Source organism: Sarcophilus harrisii, chromosome 5, assembly GCF_902635505.1.
Source record: "Sarcophilus harrisii chromosome 5, mSarHar1.11, whole genome shotgun sequence".
Taxonomy (NCBI): Eukaryota; Metazoa; Chordata; class Mammalia; order Dasyuromorphia; family Dasyuridae; genus Sarcophilus; species Sarcophilus harrisii.
The window spans coordinates 51,348,494-51,361,437 of record NC_045430.1 but is presented as its reverse complement, the minus strand read 5'-3'; positions in this window follow the sequence as shown (position 1 = coordinate 51,361,437).

Below are 12,944 nucleotides of genomic sequence, written 5' to 3'. Positions count from 1 at the left end.
ATTAAATAGGGAAGGGAGAGCAAGGTTCATTATATTTAGGAAATTTCAAAGTTTCTTTAATGGTTACTCTCAGAAACAAAGATTTCCCCTCTTTTAATATTCTATCAGTATTGTATGCCCATAAGACAAGGAATAGTTCTAAGGAATGAAAAATGGGTATGAAATAAAGGACAATAGAATTTCCCCCAATGAACAAGCTGTAATATGGAACAATTATATCTCAATTATACAATAAATTGCCTACTTTAGATTAAATTCTGTGATATGATCCAGGATTTTATGAATACTTATTTTTAGCCTCTTTTCTTTCCTTATATTCTTGACTTTCTTTAAATTCTTCTACAAACTAATGAAGGAAGGCAACTATTTCTGGAATCTCTCCCCTATTCCAAAAGTAAGATTGTTCTATATTTTAATTGTTATTTATTCATGTACCAACATGTAATAAGTACTTACGATGTACCAGATACTGTCCTAGAAACTAATGATAGAAAAACAATACCAAAAACAGTTTATAAAAATCTATATTTGGATCCCCTTCCAAATCAACTTGTTTTGTTAGCTATTTGTGCAAAACAGTTTTTCATGACATGTCTATGTTACACACAGAGGAACCACAAGGAAATTATCCATTTGATAAGAAATACTCAGAAAATGAATGACCACCATTTTATTAATGAACTCTAGATAGAAGCATACATTATGGGCTGTCTCCATCTAAATACAATATTCTCAAGTGTCTGATGGAGTAAATCAGATTTTACTTATATAACCAGCAATTATTTTAGAGATTCAGTTGAAAGATGAAATGGCCCTTTGCCCAGATATTTATCCTGATGTTGCAAAGAACATTCAAGAACCTTACAAGTTGCACAAAAATTCCCTGTTAAGATACACAACTCAATAAAGTGGATATGAGGAAAATGACTGCCTTTGCTTTTAATTCCTGGCTGCTTCAGGATCAAATGTAAAGACAGTCTGATAGAATGCCCATGGCAGGAATGATGATGAAATTGTCTTCTATTTAAATGTCCCAGCATCATGATGCAGTGGGAACTTCTGAATGATAGAATTTTTTATCCTTTAGGTTTTAGCTAATGCTGTCCTGCTTACTTTCCTTACCAAGCCTAATCTGAAGTCAATTAAATACTAAGACACATTCTAAACCAAGTCAACCTGAAAAGGAATAGGAGTTTCTGAGAGGAATCACTACAAAAGGGTAAAATTTGTGGTACAAACCTTAAAAAGGATTTCTAATGATAATGTTTATTAGTAAAGGAAAATTAGTAAAAATCTACAGGTTGTTTTTGCTCCCAGTGGGACCAAAATATCTTTGTCACTTTAATGAAAAAGTTATCATCAGAGAGGGTAAAAATTATAAAAGAATAACACACCCATGCACACATACAAACACACACACAATCACTTAATCCTTGAGAAGGATCTGACTTCATTTGTCAAACAAAGACATTAAGAGACATCACTTAAAGAGTATTTTTCATTGTAAAAAAAGAATTCAGACCTTTGGAAGATCCCAGGGAAGTGGATTTTGTCTATAGCCACCTTATTAGAATTTTCCACCTGAGTACATATGCTGCATGTATGTTGTGCATTAGTATGAGGTAAATTTTGCCAAGTATGCAATGAATGGTATAGACCTTACAGCTATCATTGCATGAGCATGTGTGCACCTTCCAATTGTCTTATAGGATATCCTGACTACTGATGGGAAAGAACAGTATTATACTACTAAAAAAAAAAAACATTTACAAGCTATTTTACTACAAGAAATAAAATTTTTAAGGGATAGACACTTTACAGCTCTAACTTTGGAGGGAAATACTACAAAAAAAATCCTCATATCTGCTTGTTTCATCACATGGACAATATTTTCCACTTATTCTTATTCACTATTAGATAGCTGCTGCATTTGAAAGATCACCATTAAAGCATCATAGTGACGAGGTGCAAAAATTGAGGGTAAGAAATCCCCTAACAGCAATGGGATCTCCTTGGCCAGTTGAGCAGGTTTTGTGAAACAATTTGCAGGCATGAGGTTTGTACCAAAGAAGGGATTTATTTGCACTAAGAAGACAGCTTTCTAGGAAGACAGCTTTCTTAGTGGGCAAACTACTGATTAGCAATTAGCAAAGGTGTATTTACACTGAAGAAAATACCTTCATCAGTGGGTAAAATCCTTTTAGGACTTCTGCAAATTATCTGGGCATACAGAACTAGATATATTGGGGCTGTTTTGATCTTTGGCCCCGAGGAACAGGCCAATTTTGGATGAATCTGAGAGACTGATTTTTTATTATTATTATAGCTTTTTATTTACAAGTTATATGCATGGGTAATTTTACAACATTGACAATTGCAAAACCTTTTGTTCCAATTTTCCCCCTCCTTCCTTCCACCCCTTCTCCCAGATGGCAGGTTGACCAATACATGTTAAATATGTTAAAGTATAAATTAAATACAATATTAGTATACATGTCCAAACAGTTACTTTGCTGTACAAAAAGAATCGGACTTTGAAATACTGTACAATTAGCCTGTGAAGGAAATCAAAAATGCAGGCGGATAAAAATAGAGGGATTGGAAATTCTATGTAGTAGTTCATAGTAATCACCCAGAGTTCTTTCACTGGGTGTAACTGGCTCAATTCATTACTGCTCTATTGGAACTGATTTAGTTCATCTCATTGTTGAAGAGGGCTACGTCCATCAGAATTGATCATCATATAGTATTATTGTTGAAGTATAGAATGATCTCCTGGTCCTGCTCATTTCCTCAGCATCAATTTATGTAAGTCTCTCCAGGCCTTTCTAAAATCATCCTGTTGATCATTTCTTACAGAACAATAATATTTCAGAATATTCATATACCACAATTTATTCAGCTATTCTCCAATTGATGGGCATCCACTCAGTTTCCAGTTTCAGGCCACTACAAAGAGGTCTGCCACAAACATTCTAACACATACAGGTCTCTTGCCTTTCTTTAAAATTTCACTGGGATATAAGTCCAGTAGAAACACGGCTGGATCAAAGGGTATTCATAATTTGATAACTTTTTGAGCATAGTTCCAAATTGCTCTCCAGAATGACTGGATGTATTCACAATTCCACCAACAATGTATCAGTGTCCCGGTTTTCCCACATCCCCTCCAACATTGTGCATTATCTTTCCCTGTCATTGTAGCCAGTCTGACAGGTGTAGTGGTATTTCAGAGTTGTCTTAATTTGCATTTCTCTGATTAATAAATGTGGGTGTTTTTGTTCTTTAAAATATAAGAGTTCTCTCTGGGGGAGAGCAGGTTTCTCGGGGAGGTTTTCTGGAGGCAGCCTTAGTTTCAGTTAAAAGTATTACTCACTCCAAAATGCAGCCAGCTGATAAAATGCAAACATTTATTTTCTCCTTCCAAGTCTTGTCTCTTTCCTTAGGTCCAGTTAGCTCAGAGGCCTATCTGTCTGTTTGGTTCCAAGAGCTCCCTCCAAATGCCTCCAAATCCAAAGGTTTGTCCTTCAGACTCCAGCCAGCACCAAGGTGGAAGATGCAATGAATCTCTCTTGCCTCTGAGAGAGGGCTTGTAGGCTTCCTCCCAGAGTGCTCCTCTCTGACTCCTGGGAATGTTCCCAAGTAACTCTCCTCCAGCTCTAAGATCTTCCTCTATATATATGATCTCCCAAAGGTTAACTCCTCCTCTGAGAGAATGGGATTATGAGTTATCTCCCAGCGTGCTCTCTGGCCCTAAGAGCTTCAAGGGAGGTATGATTTCAGATATCTTGTACTAAATCCTGAAATCTCCCAAACGTGTGAACTCCATTGAGTACTTAAATACTTATGAGCTCTCTAAAGGTGTGAACACAAGCATTACTGTCTATCAGTATTATCAACTTATCACCTTGTAAGGAATCCTCTAAGTTGTGAACCAATAAGCACTGTATCAATTTCATTGAGTTAACACCAGGATTCTGACATCTCCCTTGAGTTTTCACCTTGTTTCAAGTTGAGTTGACACTAGGATTCCAACAAATAATGACTTGGAGCATCTTTTCATATAGCTAGTAATAGTTTCAATTTCATCATCTGAAAATTGTCTGTTCATATCCTTTGACCATTTATCAATTAGAGAATGGCTTGATTTCTTATAAATTAGAGTCATTTCTCTATATATTTTGGAAATGAGGCCTTTATCAGAACCTTTGACTGTAAAAATGTTTTCCCAGTTTATTGCTTCCCTTCTAATCTTGCCTAAATTAGATTTGTTTGTACAAAAACTTTTCAATTTGATATAATCAAAATTTTCTTCTTTGGTCATAAATTCCTTCCTCTTCCACAGATCTTAGAAGTAAACTATCCTATGTTCCTCTAATTTGTTTATAATCTCATTCTTTATACCTAGGTCATGAAGTCATTTTGACCTTATCTTGGTGTACGGTATTAAGTGTGGGTCAGTGCCTAATTTCTGTCATACTAATTTCCAATTTTCCCAGTTTTTGTCAAACAGTGAATACTTATCCCAAAAGCTGGCATCTTTGGGTTTGTCAAACACTCGATTATTAAAGTTATTGACTGTTTTGTCCTTTGAACCTAATCTATTCCACTTATTTCTTAGCCAATAGCAAATGGTTTTGGTAACTGCTGCTTTATTATATAATTTAGATCTGGTACAGTTAGGCCACCTTCATTTGATTTTTTTTTCATTAATTCTCTTGAAATTCTTGACCTTTTGTTTTTCCATATGAACTTTGTTGTTATTTTTTCTAGGTCATTAAAATAGTTTTTTGGGAGTCTGATTGGTATAGCATTAAATAAATAGATTAGCTTAGGTAGTATTGTTATCTTTATTATATTTTCTCTCCCTATCCAAGAGAATTTAATATTCTTCCAATTGAGTAAATCAGACTTAATTTGTGTGGAAAGTGTTTTGTAGTTTTGCTCATATAGTTTCTGATTTTCCCTTGGCAGATAGATTCCTAAATATTTTAAATGGAATTTCTCTTTGTAACTCTAACTGTTGGATTTTGTTAGTGATATATAAGAATGCTGATGACTTATGTGAGTTTATTTTGTATCCTGGAACTTTGATAAAGGTGTGGATTATTTCTAATAGCTTTTTAATAGAATTTCTGGGTTTCTCTAAGTATACCATCATATCATCAGCAAAGAGTGATAATTTGGTTTCCTCATTACTTACTCTAATTCCTTCGATCTCTTTCTTGATTTTACTATATATTATTTTATATATAATATATATTATACTAAATATTAATATATTTATTTATTCTCTTTCTTGATATTACTAAATATTAGTTTTGTCTAATTAACATTAATTATCAATTATTATATTGTTATTTTATATATGCAAATAAATACAAATATAAATATCCATATTTACTTGCATTCCAAGATAATGAAGTTAAGGAACTAACAGATAGCTATGATTAAGAAATGCTTCTTATAAGAGATAGTGTTTGAACTGAGATGCAAATGGAAATTTGAAAGATAGAATGTTGGCTTGATGAGGGTAGAAAGTTTCATTTTTTACCAGTTTATTTACAGTTCCTAGAATATAGTAGGATGGTTAGTCTGAGACAAACACTAAAGGGAAAAGTATTATTAATCATCTATTATATGCCAGGGTATGTGCTAGGTATTAGAGATATAATATAAAGAATGAAACAATTTTTATTTACAAAGAGCTTAAATGCTAATAAACAAGAGACTAAGTGCACATAAGAATACATATAGTATAAATAAAAAAGTTCTTAAGTGTTGTAGTTGATACAGTACTGTTCTTGTTTACTTTTTTCCCTCATGGATGTTTAGAGTATTCTTTCACATGACTAAATGGAAATACGTTTAAAATGATTGTATATGTATAACTTACATCAGATTGCTTTTTGTCTTGAGGAGGGAGGAGGTAAAGGACGAAGGAAGAAAAAAATTTAAATTCAAAGTTTTACAAAAAAATTAATGTTAAAAAACATCTTTACATGAAGTTGAAAAAATAAAATACTTTTGAAACTACAAAACAGAAAGAAAATTGACTGTTTATATGCTTTGAACCATAGATCTACTGGGACATAGTAAATACTTGACTTTTTAAACTAAGTAAAAGATGGTTTATTTTTCCTACTAAATTTTATTTCATTTAATCCAGCCTATTTTACTAGTCTATCTTTTTGGATTTTGATTTTCTTACCCTATATGTTATCTGTATCTCACAGCTTTATGCCATTGATTTAAAAAATGACAAATATGGCATGTATCTCTTTATCCAGTCATTAATAAAATGTACAGCAGTGACAAGTTCACACCCCTGGGGTTTTTTCTTTGTAGGCCAAATGTCAAGTTAGAATAAAACTCTTAATGACTTTCTTTCATCAACAAATTTTGAATTTAGTCCATTCCAAATAAAACTAATTGTATTATCATCTAGTCCCAATATATCCAGCTTTTCTGTAATTTTTATGGAACAAGAGAATATCACAAGCTATATTGAAACTGGATTTATTGATAGCATTTCTCTGATCTAAAAGTTCAGAAATTTGTGCAAAAAATGAAAGCTGAGCATGGTCAATTATTTTTTATCATATTTTATTTTTCCAAATATATGTAAAAATAGTTTTCAACATTCATTTTTGTAAAATTTTGTGTTCCAAATTTCTCTTTCTCTCATGTCCCTCATCCCTAAGACACCAAGCAGTCTTATATAAGTTAAATTTGTTCTATCCTTTTAAACATATTTCTAAACTTGTCATGTTGTGCAAGAAAAATCAGACCAACTTGTGATGGAAAGAACCATCTGCACTCAGACAGAGAACGGTGGGAACTCAGTATGGATCACAACACAGTATTTTCACTTTTTTTGTTGTTTGCTTGCATTTTGCTTTCTTTCTCATTTTTTTTCCTTTTTGAGCTGATTTTTCTTCTGCATCATGATGATTGTAGAAATATATATAGAAGAATTGCACGTTTAACATAAATTAGAATACTTTCTATCTAAAGAATATCAATTTGGCTACAAAACTGTATGTCCTTTAACCGTGCAATACCACCACTAAATCTGTATCCCAAAGAGATCAAAGAAAAAGGAAAAAAAAAAAGGTCTTAAATGTACAAAAATATTTGCAGTAGCCTTTTCTGAGGTACTAAAGAATTAGGAAGTGAGGTTATGTCTATCAGTTGAGGAATTTCTGAATGATTATGATGGAATACTAATTTCCTATAAGATATGCTGAAGAAGTAGTTTCAGAAACAACTAGAAAGCCTTATATGAAGTGATACAAAGTGAAAAGAGTACACAGTAAGAGCAATGGTAGAAGATATTGAAATGGGAATTATTTAGTTTTTCTTAACAATACAATGATACACGGAAATTCCAAAGTACTTATTATGAAAAATGCCATCCCCCTTCAGATAGAGAACTGATGGAATCTAAATACAGATTGAAAAAATTTTTTAAACCTTATTTTTCTTGATTTAAAAAAGGCTAATATAAAATATGTTTTACATAATTTCACATGTATAATGGAAATATTTCTTGTTTTCTGTGGGGTAGGGCAGATAGAAAGAGAATTCAAATCAGTGAGTTTTTTTTTTAATTAAAGCTTTTTATTCCCAAACCATATGTAAGGATAATTTAACAACATTGATCCTTGCACAGCCTTGTGCTTCAGATTTTCCCCACCTTCACCTGACCCCTTCCCATAGATGACAAGAAACTCAATATATGTTAAACATTATAAAATATATGTTAAATCCTATACACACACACACATACATATTTACACAATTCTTTTGTTGTACAAGAGAAATCAGATCAAAAAAAAAGAAAACAAATGAGTAAGAAAACAAAATGCAAGTGAACAACAACAAAAAAGGTGAGAATGTTATGTTGTGATCCACATTCAGTTCCTACAGTCCTCTCTCTGGGTGTAGATGGCTCTCTTTATCACAAGATCATTGAAACTAGTATCAATCATCTCACATTAGTCATTTGTGAGAATACATTGATTTTTGCATTTTTATCACCTCTATGTCCAGAGATAAATATCATGAATCAAATTCATTCTTTTTGGATTTGTGTTTTATTACAATATTAATCAGAGTTCTAAAATTATTTAGTTGTTTGCAATATAATAGTGTTATCAATCTATAAATTGTTTTCCTTTTTCTATTCACTTCACTCTGCATCTATTCTTAGAAGTATACCTAGTTTTCTCTGAAATTGTCTTTCTTTTTTCTTACATTACTATATTTTATTATAATCATATATCACAATTTCTTTAAAGACTACACAATAATTTTTATTTTCTAGCTATAATAAAAAGAGATGCTGTAAATATTTGTATACATGTAGATCCTTTGCTTCGGTTGTTGATTTCTTTATATTATAGACCTATTGTTCACATAGCAAAGTCAAAATATACAAACAACACACAATTTGATAACTTGATCAGCATAGTTAAAAATTATTTTTCAGATTGGTAAACTAATTTGCAGCTCCAAGAGTTCACTAATGATACTTTTCACATGAAAGCTCCACCATTTTTTTTATTTTTTCTCTTTTGTCATCTTTGCCATTGTGATAAGTTTGAGGAGGGATCTCAGAATTTTTTAATTTGGAATTATTTATATGTGATTTGAAATATATTTTTAAAAATATTGATGATAGCCTACACCTTTTTATTTGTAAACTGAATGTTTGGCTAGAGTGATAAGAAAAGATAATGATAAATGTTGGAGAAGATATGGGAAATAAGAATATTAATGCATTGTTAGGAATTGTGAACTGATCCAGCTATTCTGGAAAACAATTTAGAATTATGCCCAAAGAATTATAAAACTATGTATATCTTTTCATCTAACAGTGTTACTGTTGGGTCTATATCCCAAAGAAATCATAAAAGAGGGGAAAGGGCTTAAATGTTTTAAAATATTTGAAGCAATTCTTTTTATGGTGGTAAGGAATTAGAATTTGAGGGGATGATTATAAATTAGGAATAGCTGAATAAGTTATGATATATGAATATAGTGGAATATTATTGTGCTATAAGAAATGATGAGCAGACTGATTTCAGAAGATACTGGAAAAAGTTACATGAAGCTAAGTGGAGTAAGCAGAACCAGAATGTTTTACACAGTCACAGCAAGATTATGTGATGGTATTGGTTCTTCTCAGCAATGCAGTGATCCAAGACAGTTTCCATAGACTAGGGATTGAAAATGCCATCTACATCAAGAGAGAGAACTGTGGAGACTGAATGTGGTTTGAAGCATATTGTTTTCACCTTTTTTTTTTTTTTTAGCTTGCTTAATATTTTCTTTCTTCTGTTTTTTTCTCCCTTTTGGTCAATCCAAATATATAGTTATTGGATAGGTGAAAGAAAGTATTCTTTACAGAGTCAACCTGATTTTTTCAATAATTGGCCATGCCAACTAGAATTTGAGTGGATGTCCATCATTTGGGGAATGGCTGAATAAATTATGGTTTATGAAGTTTATTATTGGAATATTATTGTTTTATAAGAAATGATGATCAGGTAGATTTTAGAAAATGATTTGTATGATGCTAAAGTGAGGAGAACCAGGAGAACAATGTACATAGTAACAAAAAAGATTACATGCTCAACTGTAATGGACTTGTGTGATGTGATCTGAGATGGCAATGACATCCAGAGAGTGAACTATGGAGACTGAATGTGGATTAAAGCATAGTACCTTCACCTTTTTGTTTGTTTGTTTGTTTGTTTCTCATTTTTTTTTCCATTTGGTTTGATTTTTCTTTTTCTTTTTGATTTTCAACAAAATATTTTTGATGTCATTTTAAAATAAAACTTTTTCTTTTCAAAACTCATGCATAGTTTTCAATATTTATCTTTGTAAAATCTTGTGTGCCAAAATTTTCCTCCCTCCCTTCCCTCAATACCCCCAAATCCTTTTCCAATATGTTTGGACCAGTTCACAGTTCTGTTAATAGATGAGTGTCAAAAGTTTTTTCACATTGTCTCTAACATATATCATATTTTTCTAAGATGTTAGCCAATCTGGTAAGTAGGACGTGGTATTTCTTAATTTGTCTTAATTTGCATTTGTCTAATCAATCATGATTTAAGGCATTTTTTCTTATGATTATAGATAAGTTGGCAATTTTTCTTTAAAAAATTATGGGGTACATTATTGTCATTCCTTCATAGTGGCACCATGACCAAAAACATGATGAATCAATAGTAATTTATGACAGCCTCATAAACTAGAGCATTTCTTAAGCATGAATTATGAGCAAGTACCATTGCTCAGTGCTAGGAATAGAGAGAACAGCAACAAAGAAAAATGGTCTTTGTTTTCAAGGAGTCCATAATTTAATGGGGAAAAAGATGCAAAACGCTGTATTCCAACAATATATAGACCAGATGAACTGGAGATAATTTCAAAGGGAAGGCTCTAAAGACTAGTTGGAAAAACTTGTTACAGAAAATGGGATTTTTGTTGGCACTAGAAGTAAAACAGTGAAGCTAAGAAGGAGAAAGTAGGAAGGAAATAATTCCAAAGATGTAGAATAGCTGATGAAAAAGTAGAGAGATGAAATGTTGTGTTTAAGGAACATCAAGGATTCTAGAGTCACTGAATTGTAAAAGACTGTGGAGGTGACTATAGTGTAATAAGTCTATAAAGATAGAAAGGGATTAAAGAACAAACAGAGCATTTTACATTTCAGTCTGAAATTAAATACAGAACTACTCAAGCTTATCATATTGGGAAATGATAACCAGGCTTATGTTTTAAGAAGAAGTTGAAGTTTTAAGTTGAAAAAGTAGTGATAAATTCTAAAATCAGGACTTGGAGCAGGACCAGGAGATCATTATATACTTCAACAACAATACTATATGATGACCAGTTCTGATGGATCAGGCCATCCTCAGCAACGAAATCAACCAAATCATTTCTAATGGAGCAGTAATGAACTGAACTAGCTATGCCCAGAAAAAGAACTCTGGGAGATGACTAAAAAACCATTACATTGAATTCCCAATCCCTATATTTATGCACACCTGCATTTTTTATTTCCTTCACAAGCTAATTGTACAATATTTCAGAGTCTGATTCTTTTTCTACAGCAAAATAACGTTTTGGTCGGGTATACTTATTGTGTATCTAATTTATATTTTAATATATTTAACATCTACTGGTCATCCTGCCATCTAGGGGAGGGAGTGGAGGGGGGTAAGAGGTGAAAAATTGGAACAAGAGGTTTGGCAATTGTTAATGCTGTAAAATTACCCATGTATATATCATGTAAATAAAAGGCTATTAAATAAAAAATAAATAAATAAATAAAATCAGGACTTGGGTTCAAATTTTGCTTCTCAAAGTCTCAATATCAGATATTTTCCCATCAGAAAAATTAACTCATCACTAACTTCACTTCCAACACTATCAGGTTCAGGGAGAATTGTGTATCTTAGTAGAATATGTGTTTAGTTTTCTTCTACAGACAAGTAATTACTACGTGTATGCAAAATTCAAATTAGACACTTTGCTAGAAAAGAAAGTGATGAGGTCAAGGAACATCTCTTTTCAAATTATCCGGGAGAGTGACACTTTTTTAAAATAGAAAAAGGTACAAACAAATAAATAAACTTTCCTGATGAGACAAAAGGAATATTGGACTGAGTCAGAAGATTGAGCATAGAAGAATGTAATAAAAGAGAGTTATGAAGGTTTCTTAAATATTTGGAGCTAAGTAACAAATATGAGACTTTTCTTTTATAAAAAAGAGGGAACTAGATACTCTCAGGAGAAAACACCTATTTAGTCTCAATAAAAGGAAGAGATGGAGCAATAATCAATGCCAAATAATAGATTATCCCAAAAAAAAGATAAAGAAAGAATAGACAAGTCATGGTAATTGTTGCTAGTTTCCTGTTTCCGGTTAACAAGCTAGATACCTGATTATCTGTCAACAGTAACAACAAAGCACATTTTTATATTTCTAGACATTTATACAAAACAGTTATTTTTTTGTAATTTTATGATTTTGATAACTGCATTTTAAACCAAGTGCTTTCCCCTATATTCTATTTCATTTAAGTATTTAAAACATTATAATGAGGTTTTCAAAGAGTATATCAGGCTGCCAATAGGAAAAGTTTATATATTCCCTAACCCAAAAATGATTTTAAAAACTTCACAGGATTTATTAAATGTGGTATTATCCACTTCTGAGTCATATAAGCAAAAATGATAGTGCCATATGGAACCTAGAAAGTATAAGTCTTAGACATAAAACTTATGGCCCCGTGGGCACAGGTGTTATTTTCATCTAAATTATCAATCACAAGCAAAACTTCAGAAGACAGGGCTATTTGTGAATATCTAGTTAAAAAGATGTCTGTGAACAGGTTTTAGAGTCCTAGACCATGCCTTAAAAACGGGAGTGATGAACTCTTAAAAAATATTTGTTTTGCCATCTTTTTTTTTTCATCACTCTTCTTTATCAATATCCTTCCTGACTGCCACCCACTTCTTCCTTCCCAGAGAACCACTTTTGTAACAAAAGAGAGAAAAAAATGCTCCGCAAAAATAACCAACATCTGACATATGCTATGTTCCACACTAATAGTCCTGCAATTTTACAGGACAGGTTTCCTTTTCATATTTCTTCTTTGGGACCTAGATTAGTATCTATAATTTTGTATGTTGAAGTTTTGAGTGTTTAGTTGTTCTTTTCATTGGAATAATTCACTCATCCAAAAAATGAATTGTGGTCCTAAGAAAAAATTGGCTTTAAAAAATGTATTTAAATTAATCTTGCAAATCTAATGAAAAGGAAAGTGGTGGGAGAAAGAAAATAAACATACGAAAAGTAATAGCAGAGAGTTCTACAAATTCTTCAAAAATGAAAACCAAGAAAATAGCCATCAAAGAAACAT